At 43.6% G+C, this 18,129-nt stretch overlaps 1 protein-coding gene and 1 long non-coding RNA gene across 10 annotated transcripts in view; one reads left to right on the forward strand and one right to left on the reverse strand.

Annotated features, from left to right (window-relative positions):
- The window catches only part of LOC114022601, a 28,504-nt gene extending 12,095 nt beyond the window's left edge, over window positions 1-16,409 (reverse strand). For 6 of the 9 annotated variants that reach the window (XM_027834805.3, XM_027834804.3, XM_027834800.3 and 3 more), the window contains exon 1: window positions 16,195-16,409. The gene's annotated coding sequence lies outside the window, so the exon portion shown is untranslated. Of the gene's footprint in view, window positions 1-12,550; window positions 16,173-16,194 lie in introns of those variants that run through there. The other 3 variants (XM_043523712.1, XM_027834802.3, XM_043523710.1) reach the window with 2 other exon arrangements.
- Window positions 969-17,522, forward strand: LOC122461939. Its single transcript, XR_006284213.1, has 4 exons — window positions 969-980; window positions 7,022-7,032; window positions 8,959-8,962; window positions 17,384-17,522. It is a non-coding gene; the product is annotated as an uncharacterized LOC122461939 (long non-coding RNA).
- Window positions 17,523-18,129: the final 607 nt, after the last annotated feature.

Here is an 18,129-nt window from a genome sequence, read left to right on the forward strand (position 1 = left end):
AACAGCAGAGTTTTGGCACAGTATATTTGACCAAAACACCCCTCTTTTTCACTTACGAGGCTACGTTCCATAGAGCTGCATTTCAGTTGTAAATAGATAAGGCCTGATCATGCAATCAGGCATGTGCAGGCAAAACCCTGTACCCATGCAGAGCCACATTAACAGGCTTTTATGGGGGAAGTAAGGATCCCTGCCACACACATCCATCTGCAAAACTGGGAGCCATATTCTGTAAAGCACTTTGGATCCTTTGATGAAAAGCACCTGTAACACTTATAACAGCTTGCCTTTGTGCAAGTTCCAAGTTTCATCCATCAGAGTAGTTTACTTTATTGCAAGACCTTTTACAGCTGACTGGACATACACATTTTATGTCAGCAGCTATATTTTGTGTTAAAGTCATCTAGCAGCCCTGGCGACCCAAGGAGTTAAATTCCAGATTCCCAGATAGCTATGGGGTACTTATCCAGCTGCAAAGTTTACATCTGGATAAACTTACTTCTCCCTTATAAATTTATCAGAAGCTGTAAATACAGAACACTTTATTCCCGTAGGATACACAAGTCTACTAGTATGATTCTGAGCTCACTACAGCAGTTTGCCACTGGTGTAAATCGTTTTACTTTAGTGGAGTCACTCCCGATTTCCATTGGTGTGAGCGAGTGAAAAATCAGAGCCTACATGTTTCCTCTGAAAACAAAGAGTAGCACTGCAACACGATGGTCTGGCTACCATATACTGCATGCTTTCAGGATGGGCAAGAGGATGATGGCCCTAGCATCAGTTCCCCAAATTAGCGGGGCAGGTATGGGACCTGGCTCAGCTGTTTGGGTGGGGAATTCTTCAGAGCACACCAGCAGCCACTGACATAAGACGGCTATACTGGGTCAGACCAAGGTCCATCTAGCCCAGTATCCGGTCTGCCGACAGTGGCCAATGACAGGTGCCCCAGAAGGAATGAACAGAACAGGTAACACCAAGTGATCCATCCCTGTCGCTCATTCCCAGCTCCTGGCACAGAGAGGCTAGGGACACCATCCCTGCCCGTCCTGGCTAATAGCCATTGATGGACCTATCCTCCATGAACTTATCTAGTTCTTTTTTGAACCCTGTCATAGTCTTGGCCTTCACAACATCCTCTGGCAAAGAGTTCCACAGACTGACTGTGCGTTGTGAGAAGAAATACCTCCTCCTGTTTGTTTTAAACCTGCTGCCTATTAATTTCATTGGGTGACCCCTAGTTCCTGTGTCATGAGGAGTAAATAACACTTCCTATTTACTTTCTCCACATCAGTCATGATTTTATAGACCTCAATCATATCACCCCTTAGTAGTCTCTTTTCCAAGCTGAAAAGTCCCAGTTTTATTAATCTCTCCTCATACAGAAGCCGTTCCATACCCCTAATCATTTTTGTTGCCCTTTTCTGAACCTTTTCCAATTCCAATACATCACGCAAGGAGCAGCACTGCTGAGCGCAGATCACTTGGCTAAAGAAAGTGTTGCAGCCATGCAGAGGCCTGTCTACAGAGAGATTTAACAAGGGCAGGGAGACTCAGTTACTCCTTCTTGGAGGTGTACCATAAAATCATATACCTCCCTAAAAAGAAAAGGAGTACTTATGGCACTTTAGAGACTAACCAATTTATCTGAGCATAAGCTTTCGTGAGCTACAGCTCACTTCATCGGATGTTTATGCATCCGATGAAGTGAGCCGTAGCTCACGAAAGCTTATGCTCAAACAAATTGGTTAGTCTCTAAGGTGCCACAAGTACTCCTTTTCTTTTTGTGAATACAGACTAACACAGCTGCTACTCTGAAACCTATACCTCCCTAGTCACTCCACTGCTGCTCAGGTGACAGACTGTGGGCCTTCATATGGCTACTGGAAAAGGAGGAGACAATGAACTCCAGGCCCAGCAGTGAGCCAGGCTGCAGTGATGAAAGGCTGGAGGGGGAGGAAGAGGGGGGCGGAAGACAGAGTGAAAACTTCCAGCTAAAAAAAAAGAGAAGGTGCAATTAATTTCTTGGCAGACCATCACTAACAATCTGAACACACACACACAAGAGCTTACTGTGCAACATACGGGACAATAGGTGCAAGAACACACCAGCCCTCCAAAGTCCCCAGCTATTAAGGCATGCAGCTCAGTCAGATAGGAACACAGTTTAAAGAGGTGAAGTGGTGCATTGCTACTACACATTATAGCTCCCTTAGTACAGGATGTTGCCCGATCAGTGAAACATGCAGCAACCAGGAACATGGCTGCAAATGCAAATACTGCAGCGCTGTCACAGTGCCTAGCTGGATCAGTGCACTTGGATCTGTAAGGTCTGTCAGGGACAGAAAGGCACATACTAAAAGTATGCAGATTAATCAATAAAAGCTGACTTGCTTGATACAGTAGAGGGCAATTGTGCAAAAGTATCTGAAAGATATGCAGCATGATGAGAATATGCAGTGTTTCCTGAGCTAGTCAAGGGACAAATAGGGGGGCAAAAAGAAGGGGTTAGCACAAGGTGATGAATCTGCTGAGAAACTGCTGGATCCTCATGCCACTTGAACTCCTAAAGGTGTCCAGCTATGACTTATGTTTAAGTCTAATTTGAGAGTCACCCTAATGCTTTGGTTATTACAGTTTCACAACCTGTTCATGAGGACGACAGCTAGAACCACACTGTGATCATGACACAGGATTATGGAGAGAGACAGACAGACAGAGAGATAGATAGATACAGGGAGAGATGTTCTTGTACTTAGCCATTTCTCTGGTGACCTTATAGCCTCAGGACACGCTTCTGTAGTGTTTTCTAGCGAACAGGGACCCGCAAACAGGGAAGTTTGAGGAGGAAGACATAATATCACTATGGTTCAGAAGGGTTGCATTGCCAGTGCCAACGCCTCCCCTGTCTCCTCTACCTGCACCCGTATCCAGACGGACAACCTAACCATGGATACCTCTACCCAGATCCTGGTGTGGATTTGCAGCGATTGTGACCTGCATTTCCCACTCACAGAAAGCCAGGCTGCGGGGACCATCCAGTGTGAAAGGTGCCTGCTGGTGGAATCGCTCAGGAAGCAGGTGGGAGAGCTACAGGAGGAGGTGGCTGGGCCAAGGAGCATCCGTACCCATGAGGAATTCCTTGAGACTATTCATATGGAGACATCCAAGGCTGAGGACGCTACCTAGCTACAGAGGATTGCTGTCTACAGGGGAGGAGGATATGGCTCTGTCACAGGGAGGACACTGGCTGCTAGTTACTTCTGGCATCAGGCAGTTTTCCACCCCTACTCCGAACCCACCCACCATGGTGATGGAAAACCGTTATCCTGCCCTGGCAACCAGCGATGAGGAACCACCCACAAAGCTGGAAGAGGAGAAACCATGAACCCCCAAAGCTGGAAGGATCGCAGCCACCACTCCCAGCAGGAAACATAGGGTAGTGGTGGTTGGTGAATCTCTCTTGAGGGGGACGGAGACACCCAGCTGTCGGCCTGACATGGCATCCCGGGAGGTATGCTGCCTGCAAGGGGCCCGTATCCAAGACGTTACGGAGTGATTGTCGAAGATCATCCAACCCTCTGACTACTACCCCATGCTACTCATCCACGTGGGCACTAATGATACTGCGAGGTATGACGCTCAGCAGATCAGAAGTGACCACAGGGCCCTGGAAGTAAGGGTGAAAGAGTTGGGAGTAGAGGTGGTGTTCTCTTTGATCCTTCAGTCAAGGGTAAGGGCCCAGGCAGAGACAAATGCATCCTGGAGGTGAATGCCTGGCTGTGAAGATGGTGTTGCCAGGAGGGCTTCAGGTTCCTTAACCACAGGATGCTGTTTCAGGAAGAAGGACTACTAAGCAGAGATGGGGTCCACCTATCGAGAAAGGGAAAGAGCATATTGCATAAAGACCGGCTAACCTAGTGAGGAGGGCTTTACACTAGGTTCAAAGGGACAGGTGACCAAAGCCCACAGGTAAGTCAAAAACATGGAGACCTGGGAGAAGGGTCAGAATTTTTTTTATGGGGGGAGGGGAGGGGAGAGCATTGGCTGTTATAGCAGGGACAAAGGAGAGACAAGACAGAACTGGGAGGGGAAATTAAACTAGTATCTTAGATGTCTATACTAATGCGAGAAGTATGGGGAATAAGCAGGAAGAACCTGAAATGCTAGTAAATAAACAACTATGACATAGCTGCATCACAGACTTGGTGGGATAATACATATGACTGGAATATTGGTATAGAAGGGTACAGCTTGCTCAGGAAGGACAGGCAGGGAAAAAAGGGAGGAGGTGTTGCTTTATATATTAAAAATGTATATACTTGGACTGAGGTTGAAATGGAAATAGGAGACAGACTTGTTGAAAGTCTCTGGATAATGATAAAAGGGGTAAAAAACAAGGGTGATGTCATCATAGGGGTCTACTACAGACCACCTAACCAGGAAGAAGAGGTGGATAAGGCTTTTTTTAACAACTAACAAAATCATCCAAAGCACAGGACTTGGTGGTGATGGGGGGGACTTCAACTACTCAGACATCTATTGGGAAAATAACACAGCAGGGCACAGATTATCCAACAAGTTTTTGGAATGTATTAGAGAATTTTTTATTTCAGAAGGCGGAGAAAGGTACTAGGGGAGAGGCTGTTCTAGATTTGATTTTGACAAATAGGGAGGAACTGGTTGAGAATTTGAAGATGGAAGACAGCTGAGGTGAAAGTGATCATGAAATGATAAAGTTCATGATCCTAAGGAATGGAAGGAGGAGAACAGCAAAACAAAGACAATGGATTTCAAGAAGGCAGACTTTAGCAAACTCAGGGAGTTGGTAGGTAAGATCCCATGGGAAGCAAGTCTAAGGGGAAAAACAATTGAAGACAGTTGACAGTTTTTCCAAAGAGACATTATTAAGGACACAAGAGCAAACTGTTCCACTGCACAGAAAAGACAAAAAGTGTGGCAAGAGACCACAGTGGCTTACCCAGGAGATCTTCAATGATCTAAAAATTAAAAGAGTCCTACAAAAAGCGGAAACTCGGTCAAATTACATAGGATGAATATAACCAAATAACACAAGTATGTAGGGACAAAATCAGAAAGGCCAAGGCACAAACCAAGATCAAACTAGCTAGAGACATAAAGGGTAACAAGAAAACATTCTACAAATACATTAGAAATAAGAGGAAGACTAAGGACAGAGTAGGCCCGTTACTCAATGAGAGGGTGAGGAAACAACAACAGAAAATGTGGAAATGGCAGAGGTGCTTAATGACTTCTTTGTTTCGGTTTTCACCAAAAAGGTTGGTGGTGATTGGACATCTAACATAGTGAATGCCAGTGAAAATGAGGTAGGATCAGAGGCTAAAAGAGGGAAAGAACGAGTTAAAAATTACTTAGACAAGTTAGATGTCTTCAAGTCACCAGGGCCTGATGAAATGCATCCTACTCAAGGAGCTGACTGAGGAGATATCTGAGCCATTAGCGATTATCTTTGAAAAGTCATGGAAGGCTGGAGAAATTCCAGAAGACTGGAAAAGGGCAAATATAGTGCCAATCTATAAAAAGGGAAATAAGAACAACCCGGGGACTTACAGAACAGTCAGCTCAACTTCTGTACCTGGAGAGATAATGGAGCAAATAATTAAGCAATCAATTTCCAAACATCTAAAGACAAGAAGGTGGTAAGTAAGTGTCAGCATGAATTTGTCAAGAACAAATCATGTCAAACCAACCTGATAGCCTTCTTTGACAGGGTAACAAGCCTTGTGGATAGCGGGGAAGCGGTAGACGTGGTATACCTTGATTTTAGTTAAAGCTTTTGATACTGTCTTGCATGACCTTCTCATAAACTAGGGAAATGCAACCTAGCTGTAGCTACTCTAAGGTAGGTGCATAACTTGTTGGAAAACCGTTCCCAGAGAGTAGTTACCAGTGGTTCACAGTCATGCTGGAAGGGCGTAATGAGTGGGGTCCCGCAGGGATCAATTCTGGGTCCGGTTCTGTTCAATATCTTCATCAATGATTTAGATAATGGCATACAAAATACACTTATAAAGCCTGCGGATGATACCAAGCTGAGAGGGGTTGCAACTGCTTTGGAGGATAGGATTAAAATTCAAAATGATCTGGACAAACTGGAGAAATGGTCTGAAGTAAATAGGATGAAATTCAATAAGGACAAATGCAAAGTACTCCACTTAGGAAGGAACAATCAGTTGCACATATACAAAATGGGAAATGACTGTCTAGGAAGGAGTACTGCGGAAAGGGATCTGGGGGGTCATAGTGAATCATAAGCTAAATATGAGTCAACAGTGTAACACTGTTGCAAAAAAAGCAAACATCATTCTGGGAAGTATTAGCAGGAGTGTTGTAACCAAGACACAAGAACTAATTATTTCGCTCTACTCTGTGCCCGATTAGGCCTCAGCTGGAGTACTGTGTCCAGTTCTGGGCACCACATTTCAGGAAAGATATGGACAAATTGGAGAAAGTCCAGAGAAGAGCAATAAAAATGATTAAATGTCTAGAAAACATGATCTATGAGGGAAGATTGAAAAAAATTGGGTTTGTTTAGTCTGGAGAAGAGATGACTGAGAGGGGACATGAGAACAGTCTTCAAGTACATAAAAGCTTGTTATAAAGAGGAGGATAATAAATTGTTCTCCTGTAGTACTTAAGACAAAACAAGACTTAATAGGCTTAAATTGGAGCAAGGGAGATTGAGATTGGACATTAAGAAAACCTTCCCATCAGGGAAGTTAAGCACGAGAATAAATTGCCTAGCGAGGTTGTGAAATCTCCATCATTGGATGTTTTAAGAGCAGATTAGACAAGCACCCGTCAGGGATGGTCTAGAATTAGATAATACTTAGTCCTGCTTCAGTGCAAAGGGCTGGACTAGATGACTTATCAAGGTCCCTTCCAGATTTATGATTCTATGATCCTGGTCACACATTTTTATTTACAAATCCAAGGAAACCCACCCCTCTCCCCTCCAGCTGCTGGAAGAGAAGTGCAGTCTCTTTATGTGTCCCTCCATTCTGATCTCCTGGCTGAAAACAGAGTAATTGGAGGGCATTCTGCTACTATACCCCTCTCTCAGCCTCCTTTATAGTGAGTGGTCCTACTACCCCCTGCTGCTCAGGTATTCCTGGCAATGACAGCGTGACCCTGACCCGTTCTTGTCAGTTTTGCTGCTTTCCCACAGGGTTCTAAATAGCATCAGCAAAAACTGGCAAGACTCCAGTCATTCTGCAGCAGCTTGGGAAAGCTCTGAGCAGCAACAGCAGACCTAAAGACGACAGCACTGTGCTGGTTTCCACTTGATTCATATTTGGAAGGTTTTCTTGCAACTAAAAGGGTGAAAAAGACTTTAAAAATGAAATATTACCATCAATTTCTGAGTAACTACACACCTGGGAAAGCCTCCTACTAATGCAGGTGAGTGGACTGGTCATGCTTGCATAGAAATGCACCTCAGAACAGCAACTCAGTCTTTGGTAGCACTGGGCAACAGCACAAGTCCTCATGTAACAGCTCCATTTACAACTATACCTTTTGGGTTTACTTGGTGCTCTGTCCCTATTTCAGAGGCTGCTGGACATAGTCTTTAAGGGGTATGGGGATTTCCTAGCAGTTTACCTGGATGATGTTTTCATCTACAGTACTGACTGTAGATTCATAGATATTAAGGTCAGAAGGGACCATTATGATCATCTAGTCTGACCTCCTGCACAACGCAGGCCACAGAATTTCACCCACCCACTCCTGCGAAAAACCTCTCACCTATGTCTGCACTATTGAAGTCCTCAAATCGTGGTTTAAAGACTTCAAGGGGCAGAGAATCCTCCAGCAAGTGACCCGTGTCCCATGCTACAGAGGAAGGTGAAAAACCTCCAGGGCCTCTTCCAATCTGCCCTGGAGGAAAATTCCTTCCCGACCCCAAATATGGTGATCAGCTACACCCTGAGCATATGGGCAAGATTCACCAGCCAGATACTACAGAAAATTCTTTCCTGGGTAACTCAGATCCCACCCCATCCCACCCCATCTAACATCCCATCACAGGCCATAGAACTATTTACCATGAATATTTAATTACCAAAATCATGTTATCCCATCATACCATCTCCTCCATAAACTTATCAAGTTTAATCTTAAAGCCAGATAGATCTTTTGCCCCCACTGCTTCCCTTGGAAGGCTATTCCAAAACTTCACTCCTCTGATGGTTAGAAACCTTCGTCTAATTTCAAGTCTAAACTTCCTGGTGGCCAGTTTATATCCATTTGTTCTTGTGTCCACATTGGTACTGAGCTTAAATAATTCCTCTCCCTCTCCAGTATTTATCCCTCTGATATATTTATAGAGAGCAATCATACCTCCCCATAACCTTCTTTTAGTTAGGCTAAACAAGCCAAGCTCCTTGAGTCTCCTTTCATAAGACAGGTTTTCCATTCCTCGGATCATCCTAGTAACCCTTCTCTGTACCTGTTCCAGTTTGAATTCATCCTTCTTAAACATGGGAGACCAGAACTGCACATAGTATTCCAGGTGAGGTCTCACCAGTGCCTTGTAGAACGGTACTAAAACCTCCTTATCCCTACTGAAAATACCTCTCCTGATGCATCCCAAGACCGCATTAGCTTTTTTTCAGCCATATCACATTGGGGGCTCATAGTTATCCTATGATCAAGCAATATTCCAAGGTCCTTCTCCTCCTCCGTTACTTCTAATTGATGCGTACCCAGCTTATAACTAAAATTCTTGTTATTAATCCCTAAATGCATAACCTTACACTTCTCACTATTAAATTTCATCCTATTACTATTACTCCAGTCTACAAGGTCATCCAAATCCTCCTGTATGATATCCTGGTCCTTCTCTAAATTGGCAATACCTCCCAGCTTTGTATCATCCACAAACTTTATTAGCACACTCCCACTTTTTGTGCCGAGGTCAGTAATAAAAAGATTAAATAAGATTGGTCCCAAAACTGATCCTTGAGGAACTCCACGGTAACCTCCCTCCAGCCTGACAGTTTACCTTTCAGTAGGACCCGTTGTAGTCTCCCCTTTAAACAGTTCCTTATCCACCTTTCAATCTTCATATTGATCCCCATCATCTTTTCCAATTTAACTAATAATTCCCCATATGGCACGGTATCAAACGCTTTATTGAAATCTAGGTAAATTAGATCCACTGCGTTTCCTTTGTCTAAAATATCTGTTACTTTCTCAAAGAAGGAGATCAGGTTGGTTTGGCACGACCTACCTTTTGTAAAACCATGTTGTATTTTGTCCCATTTACCATTGATTCAATGTCCTTAACTACTTTCTCCTTCAAAATTTTTTCCAAGGCCTTGCATGCTACAGATGTCAAACTAACAGGCCTGTAGTTACCCAGATCACTTTTTTTTCCTTTCTTAAAAATAGGAACTATGTTAGCAATTCTCCAATCCTACGGTACAACCCCTGAGTTTACAGAGTGATTAAAAATTCTTGCTAATGGGCTTGCAATTTCGGATGCCAATTCCTTTAATATTCTTGGATGAAGGTTATCTGGGCCCCCCGATTTAGTCCCATTAAGCTGTTTGAGTTTCGCTTCTACCTCAGATACGGTAATATCTACCTCCATGTCCTCATTCCCATTTGTCACACTACCATTATCCCCAAGATCCTCTTTAGCCTTATTAAAGACTGAGGCAAAGTATCTGTTTAGATATTGGGCCATGCCTAGATTATCCTTGACCTCCACTCCATCCTCAGTATTTAGCGGTCCCACTTCTTCTTTCTTTGTTTTCTTCTTATTTATATGGCTATAGAACCTTTTATTATTGGTTTTAATTCCCTTTGCAAGGTCCAACTCTACTTGACTTTTAGCCTGTCTCACTTTATCCCTACATGTTCTGACCTCAATAAGGTAGTTTTCCTTGCTGATCCCTCCCCTCTTCCACTCCTTGTAGGCTTTCTGCTTTTTCTTAATCACCTCTCTGAGATGCTTGCTCATCCAGCTTGGTCTACAGCTCCTGCCTATGAATTTTTTCCCCTTTCTTGGGATGCGGGCTTCCGATAGCTACTGCAGCTTTGATTTAAAGTAATCCCAGGCCTCCTCTGCCTTTAGATCCATAAGTTCTTCAGTCCAATCCACTTCCCTAACTAATTTCCTTAATTTTTGAAGGTCAGCCCTTTTGAAATCAAAAACCCTAGCTGCAGATTTATTTTTGTTAATCCTTCCATTCAGTTTGAACTGAATTAGCTCATGATCACTTGAACCAAGATTGTCCCCTATAACCATTTCTTCTATGGAGGTCCTCACTACTCACCAAAACCTAATCTAAAATGGCATCCTCTCTAATTGGTTCAGCAACTACTTGATGAAAGAATCCATCAGCTATCACATCTAGGAAAATCTGAGCCCTATTATTATTACTAGCACTCGTCCTCCAGTCTATATCTGGGAAGTTAAAGTCTCCCATGATCACGCAGTTTCCATTAGTATTTACTTCATTAAAAACATTAAAGAGGGCTCTATCCATATCCAAATTAGATCCCGGCGGTCTATAGCACACCCCAATCACTATCCCAGGGGAGGCTCTAGTAGTTTTCTTCCCCAATATAATTTTTGCCCAGACGGACTCTGTCTTATCCATTCCACCGCTTCTTATTTCTTTACATTCTACCTCATCATCGATATACAATGCTACTCCACCACCTTTACCTTTGTTTCTGTCTTTCCTAAACAGGACATATCCTTCAATACCTGTAGTCCAGTCAAGACTACTATTCCACCATGTTTCTGTTATCCCTATAATATCTGGTTTCACTTCCTGCACCAGTAGCTCTAGTTCCTCCATTTTGTTACCTAGGCTCCTCGCATTGGTGTACAAACATCTTAATTTTTGCTGTTTGGCCTCGCTCACATTCTGTACCTGATTAGGCCAGTATGACCTATTAGACTGGTAGCCACACTGCCCTTCCTCCTTATAACCATTCTCCTACCCACAGCTGTATCCTTTCTTACTTTGTTTTCTTCCCTCTAAATGCTAAAATCCAGCGTGGAGATTACTTGGACATCTCCCAACCATCTCCCCCAAATTCCTAGTTTAAAGCTCTCTTAATCAGCTGTGCCAGCCTCCATCCTAGAAGCCTATTTCCTTCCCTACTCAGATGAATGAGTACCGACTGATTGGAAAACATTAAGTACTGTATCTGGAGAAAGAAATCAAAAAGATCCAGCAAGCTGGTTGATGCTGTTTCAGGGAAAGGTGCACTGGCTCGGGATGCATCCGATGAAGTGAGCTGTAGCTCACGAAAGCTTATGCTCAAATAAATTGGTTAGTCTCTAAGGTGCCACAAGTCCTCCTTTTCTTTTAACAGGTGAGTCTAAGTTTGTAAGTGTAAATGATAGCAGTTGATGTAATAAACTGCCAGTTTCCCAAAAATCTTTTCAGGAAACCCAGCTGTTTCAGGGGATCTCCACTTTGCATTTGGTATCTTCCCTGTAAGAGTCCAAATAGATGATGAAAACATTTCTTTGAATCAGTATTTATATCTTCTTTCCGCAGATAACAATCTGACAAGTGTTTTTACCTACTACCTGGCTCCTTGCTTTGAAATTAGCATTTCCTGGTACAGCCGTTAAGTTCTTCATTAACGTTGCATAAGATTTCTTTGAGGAGTAATTTTAATTACAGGATTATACATAAATACAAATGTTTTTAACAGCAAACAACAATCCTTCATTAGTTTTCATGATGTCTATAGGTCAAATACCTTCTGATGTTCACAAACACACACTTTGATCTAGGATTATCTAATTACAGGATATACGTAGCGTATATGTAATATGATAGCAAACAACAGGATATAGATAGGTGAATACAATTAACATCTCCTTTGATCTCAATTAACATGAGTAAATTAGTCTATGCATATTATTACACTTAACATTTCTTTGATATTCATACACAAGTGAATTGCCCTATGGCTTTGGCTTGAGTTGACCTGTCAGTGTCACAATGTCCTAAACCAAATCTTGGTTAAACTGTAGATGAAAAAAACAGTCCAAGCTCATCAAGAACATTTGCAAGTACAGACTTTATAGAACAGAGATGAAGTCCTTTCTGGGTTTGGTAGTCTGGCATTGGCAATTCTTTAGCACAGTTCTCCACTTTGCTGTGCTTTCAGTCAAGTTATACTGTGGAGACAAAGAGCTAACAAAATGGAAAACATCCAAGCCCAAAGAGAAGTCTGTGCAAACATTCTGTGTTACAGAGTCCTGATTTTCTCTGCAGAATTAGTTATTCAGCTGCTTTAGGAAAAGGCCTAGGAGCAGGTTTGTTACTAGAGCATTTGGCTGGTTGAATGAAGATGGTGCCGTTATCTGAGCCATGCTGGCTCACTCTCTGCTAAGGGAGAGCATCATAACAAACAATGTCACTTTTCTGTCAGCCTTCAGTATGTCAGAGGAAGAACAGACTTCTGGCTAAGGCACAATACTTGGAAGAAAGATAGGTTCCATTCCTGACTCTGCTACAGTCTCTCTCACCTTTGAGAAGTTGTTGGGATTCCCTCCGAAATCTTTTCCACTTGGCTAATCCAGAACACCTCACACAGTTCTGGGAGAATGCTCCATCCAGTTCTCTGGGATCCAAACACTCAGCTCGACTCCAGATCATCATTAAGGTTACTTTATTAGGTATGTAACAGCTCTATGCCGTTGCTGAGCAGGGTTAGGTACAGGGTGATGCCACAATTCCAAATTAGACCCCACACTACACAGTTTATATACTTTTTTCCTAGCTACTAACATCTATACTTTTTTAATCTAATTGGTTTGGACATCGTATGGATCATGTAAGGACCAATCGCTTTGCACATCATATAAGGACCAATAACTTATGTTTTCACCTTATCTACATTTCATGTTTATCAATTCACACTGTTCCCACTTATTTCAACTAGCCTGAAAACACAATCTCCAGCACACAGTCTGTCACACCTTATTTACAATCTTGTACTCAAATCAAACTATATGCAAGTTTACTCATGCCCAGCAAGATCTATGTCTACACAAGTCAATCTCTCCGTGCTTCACTTGCACAGTCTGTACAATGGAGGATAGTACTTCCCTATTTCACAGAAGTTTGGCTAAAATGTTTTTTTTTTTAAAAGCACTAAGATACTTCAATCTCTCTGGACACTCGATTTCTGATCTCAGAGTGACTATCTTTCAACAAAAAAAACTTTGAAAACAGACTCCAACAAGAGACTGCTGAATTGGAATTAATTTGCAAATTGGATACAATTAACTTAGGCTTGAATAGAGACTGGGAGTGGTTGAATCATTATACTAAGTGAAACTATTTCCCCTTGTTTATTCCTCCCCCCGCCCCACTGTTCCTCAGACGTTCTTGTTAACTCCTGGAAATGTGCTGGAAATGGCCCACCTTGATTATCACTTCAAAAGGTTTTCTCTCCCCCCACCCCACTCTCCTGCTGGTAATAGCTCATCTTAAGTGATCACTCTCCTTACAATGTATATTTTTTCATGGTCTGTGTGTATGTATAAAATCTCCTTACAGTATTTTTCACTTTATGTATCCGATGAAGTGAGCTGTAGCTCACGAAAGCTTATGCTCAAATAAATTGGTTAGTCTCTAAGGTGCCACAAGTACTCCTTCTCTTTTTGCGAATACAGACTAACACGGCTGCTACTCTGTAAACAGAAAGTGTAAAACATCTTGAGCCTACAGAAAAAAGGTTATGATCTTTACCTTGTATGCTTCAAGTGTGAGAAATGTTATTTGCTCAGTAAGAACCACTGATCTTAAAGTTAAGCCATCTAACATCACAGGTCAGAAAGAAAGCAAAATTCCTGCCAAAAGAAGTTGATATCCTGAGACACAAGAGGTTGTGGGCTAAAAGGCCCAGCAATCCAGCAAATCCACCATGTCTGTCTGACCAAGGCAAACCCAAAAAGTGCCCTAGAAAGACTGACTACCTACTATTGACCTAGCTTAAAAATGCTACTGTAGCTTTAAGCCTCCTAATTTCCCCCACCTGCATGTGATTCTGAAGCAGCTTGGAGAATTTAAAAATAAAACCACACCCCCCCCCCCACCTCTGTGTGTTGTGTGTCCTGCAAAGGTCTAAAGAAAATGTAATGCTTGTTCCTTGTGTTGGGATCAGAAGGTTTAATATTCAGCAAGCATATTCCTACACAGGCAGGGCATGCTTTATAAAGGTCACTGAAAAACCATTTTAAAGCCCAGATCCTAAACAAACAAACTGGTGCTGATGCACTCTCACCCATGTACAGTACTAGAAGTTAGAGGTTTGTTTGTTTTTGAACTAGCAGCAAGACTGTGTTGCAAGGATCAGTTTTAAACCATGATGATATAGGTGGATAAAAATCCAGGGATCAGAGTCTACAATTAAAAAGATGTTATAACTTCTAGGTAAATTCTGATTTTTCACCAAGTTGACAGTGTCGGAAGGGTACAATGAGGGTAGAGGGAAACCAAGAAAAAACTCTTGTCTACAGTTTCAGACCTATGTGCTTAACGCCCAGGTGTGCAGTCATCGCAAACATGGGCCCATCTCAGTTCCCTCCAGTGACAATTTGGTCCCATTATTACACATGCAATTAAGATGAAAGGTTTCCAGCTTCCAGAGCACATAGGTAAAATCTTCCCCACCTTGCAGTTTGTTTACTGCTAACATGACAGGCGATCACATCCCATAAAGCCAAATGCCCATCTCACCCCATTAGCACATGTGGAGAGAGTCACACACCTCTGATCTTAATTTAAAAAAAAATAATAATAATAAAAAAACCACAGGGCCTAAAGTGCCCGCAGAGAATGGAAACCATCAGCAATGAGATGCTATATGATGAGATGGCACCAGGATGGAATCTTTGTGCAATAGGCATGGTGCTGCATAGTCCAATAGAACAATGCCATGTATTGGGCAAGTGCATCTTTCCACCATCCACTTCATAATAAAACAAACAATCAAACTTGAGTGCTTCAGCATGCGGTACAATTGAAGCACTAGCTGATTATCTAGGTACTTTATAGTTTTAGGAGACCCTTCTCTATAAGCATCTCCATGCCATAGTGATAGGGTATCCGCTAACTAAAAAGATAGACATAAAAACAGAGCACCTGGTCACATGACACAGTCATAGTTCACGCTTCTATGGCACACTTTAAACATTAAGAACATAAGAACCGCCACAGTGGGTCAGACCAGTAGTCCATCTAGCCCAGTATCCTGTCTTCTGACAGTGGCCAATACCAGATGCTTCAAAGGGAATGACCAGAACAGGGCAATCATCAAGTGACCCATCCCAGATGCAGGGAATGGACAGGGAGACACCCAGAGCATGGGGTAGCATCCTTCACCATCTTAGCTAATAGCCATTGATCCTCCAATATCCTCCAGTCTGGCACTGGCAATTCTTTAGCACAGTTCTCCACTTTGCTGTGCTTTTAGTCAAGTCATACTGTGGAGACAAAGAGCTAACAAAATGGAAAACATCCAAGCCCAAAGAGAAGTCTGCACAAACATTCCGTGTTATCCAATATCCTCCATATATTTATCTAATTCTTTTTTAATTCAGTTATAGTTTTTGCCTTCAGAACATCCCCTGGCAAGGAGTTCCACAGGTTGACTGTGCACTGATAAATCTTAACAGCACCACTCCCTGTCCCCCTCTGTAAAGAAGGTAGCAGTCAGTATTGTTGCCTACATTTTATGGCTAGGACAAGCGAGACAGAGAGATAAAGTGATGGGCACGAAGCCACAGAGGCTGAATTAGCAAACCACACCTCCTGCTCCCCCTGTCCTCCACACTGCCCCTCTGATTTCTGACCCCGCGCTAACACTGACTCCCTACGTGAATCGGGACATGTCACGGCTCGCAGGAACCTGACCCTCAGATATCTACAACCAGGGCAGCAGCAGGGACCCCCCACGTATAGCCACCAAACCGCTCTCAGGAGACACCCGGGACCGGAGCCAGCGACCCCAGCCAGCGCGCAGGAATCCCGCCGTTAGAAGACACAGCCCCAGGCGCAGCCAGCAAGGCAGGCAGCTCCCTACCCAGTGCCCGCGCCTTGGAGACGCGCCCCCCATCACCCCAGCCCCCCGCCACGCCCCGTTAGAACACGGAAGCACACGCACCATGCGTCCGGTCCCCCGTCTCTACGTACGGGAGTAGGAACGAGCCAGCCCCCCTGGAGCCGCGGCCAGCCCGGCTGGGCTCCGCTAGCGAGGCCCCCTCTGCCCCTTCTCCGGTATCCAACTCGGCGTGGGGCTGCAGCGGTTTGAAAGCTCCTGCGCTCTTTGTTTGGTTGTGGGGAGAGCCAGCAAAGGCTGCTGGGAAAGTCCCTGGAGGAGGTTTTACTCCGAGGGGAGGGGCGCAGCTTTAACGCTTTCCGGGACAGCGCCTCTCCGAGGTTCTTCCACCGTTCCCACGCCAGAAACGCGGGGCTCGCTAACCCAGCCGCTGGCCTGAGGCCAGTGCTACATGCAGCAGATGGAGGTGCAAGAAGCCCTTCAGTGGGCAGCTCTGGGGTAATCTGTCCTTCCCCTCCTGGTGTCTCATAGTGAGAGATGGGCATAAAGCGGACGCATGCAGGCACACACCCTTCCCCCCACCAGTACACCTTTCCTGCTGCAATGCCTGGGGCTTGCTGTCTAATTTGGGGGGAGGAGCTCGGGTTCAGGGCAGGCAATGATACTTTGCCCTTACACAACACCTGATGGTCTCAGATAACAGCATTTTACAAGCACCAGCCAGTTCTGTCAGCAATCTATTATTACCCAATTTTGCAGATGGGGAAACTGAGACCTTAAACATCTTGCTCCAGGTAACAAAGTGAGTCAGTGGCAGAGGATTAGAACCCAGGAGCCCTGACTACCAGTTTCCCCACCCCACTTTCTTCTAACCTCTAGACAACACTGCTTACCATTGGTTCTGCTAAGGGCAGCATTCCCTCATCAGTGGACACAGGACCCTACACCATCAAGAACATAGCTACAAAAGTGAAATGTATAATATAAATAGTAAAATACAAAAGCCAGTAGGAGAACACTTCAATCTTCCTGGATATTCTATAACAGATTTAAAACTAGCTATACTTGAACAAAAAACTTCAGAAACAGACTTCAAAGAGAAACTTCAGAACTAAAATTCATTTGCAAATTTAACACCATTAATTTGGGCTTGAATAAGGACTGGGAGTGGCTGGCTCACTACAAAAGCAGCTTTGCCTCTCCTGGAATTGACACCTCCTCATCAATTATTGGGAGTGGACTACATCCACCCTGATCGAATTGGCCCTGTCAACAATGGTTCTCCACTTGTGAGGTATATAATGCTTGCATCTGTAATTTCACTCCATGCATCTGAAGAAGTGGTTTTTTAACCACGAAAGCTTATGCCCAAATAAATCTGTTAGTCTTTAAGGTGCCACAGAACTCCTTGTAGTGTTTATGTATAATACACACACTAATTGATGCCACTGTGCCCATGGTATCTCCCATGGCTCCCAATCTGATTATTAACAGAGTAGTTGCAGTTAGCTATAGATGGAGCAGTTAATTATTATTACTAATTATTACTACTATTTTATTTATTATTACTATAGGACCATAGAATTGCATGCCACTGCACAGAACAAATCAAAATCCATTCCCTGTCCTGAAGAGATTACAGTCTAGGGCCCCAATTCTGAAAAGCCCCATACTCTTAACTTTACACAGGACTTCTCACATGCTTAAAGTTAAGCATGACAAGCAAGTCTTTGCAGAATCAGGGCCTCCTGTCAAGAGGAGAACACGAGGAGGAGCTGGCAACATTGCAGGGGTGAGTGGTGGGGAAGCACAAGGGAAAGGATAAGATGAATATGCCATCACATGGGAAGCTAAATGTGTCTATAGTGGATAGAGAAGTGGGTTTGGACAAGGGGCTTAAAAGGAGAGAGTTAATAAAAGACCTGATCAGAATCACAGATGCCATAAGAAACGTTGCCCAAGGAAAGTAAGATCTGTGTACTATGGCTTCCACCTGCAGACTCTCATGCTACACAATGCAAAATTGTTCAGGGCCTCTCC

The sequence above is a fragment of the Chelonia mydas genome, chromosome 10, assembly GCF_015237465.2.
Source record: "Chelonia mydas isolate rCheMyd1 chromosome 10, rCheMyd1.pri.v2, whole genome shotgun sequence".
NCBI lineage: Eukaryota > Metazoa > Chordata > Testudines > Cheloniidae > Chelonia > Chelonia mydas.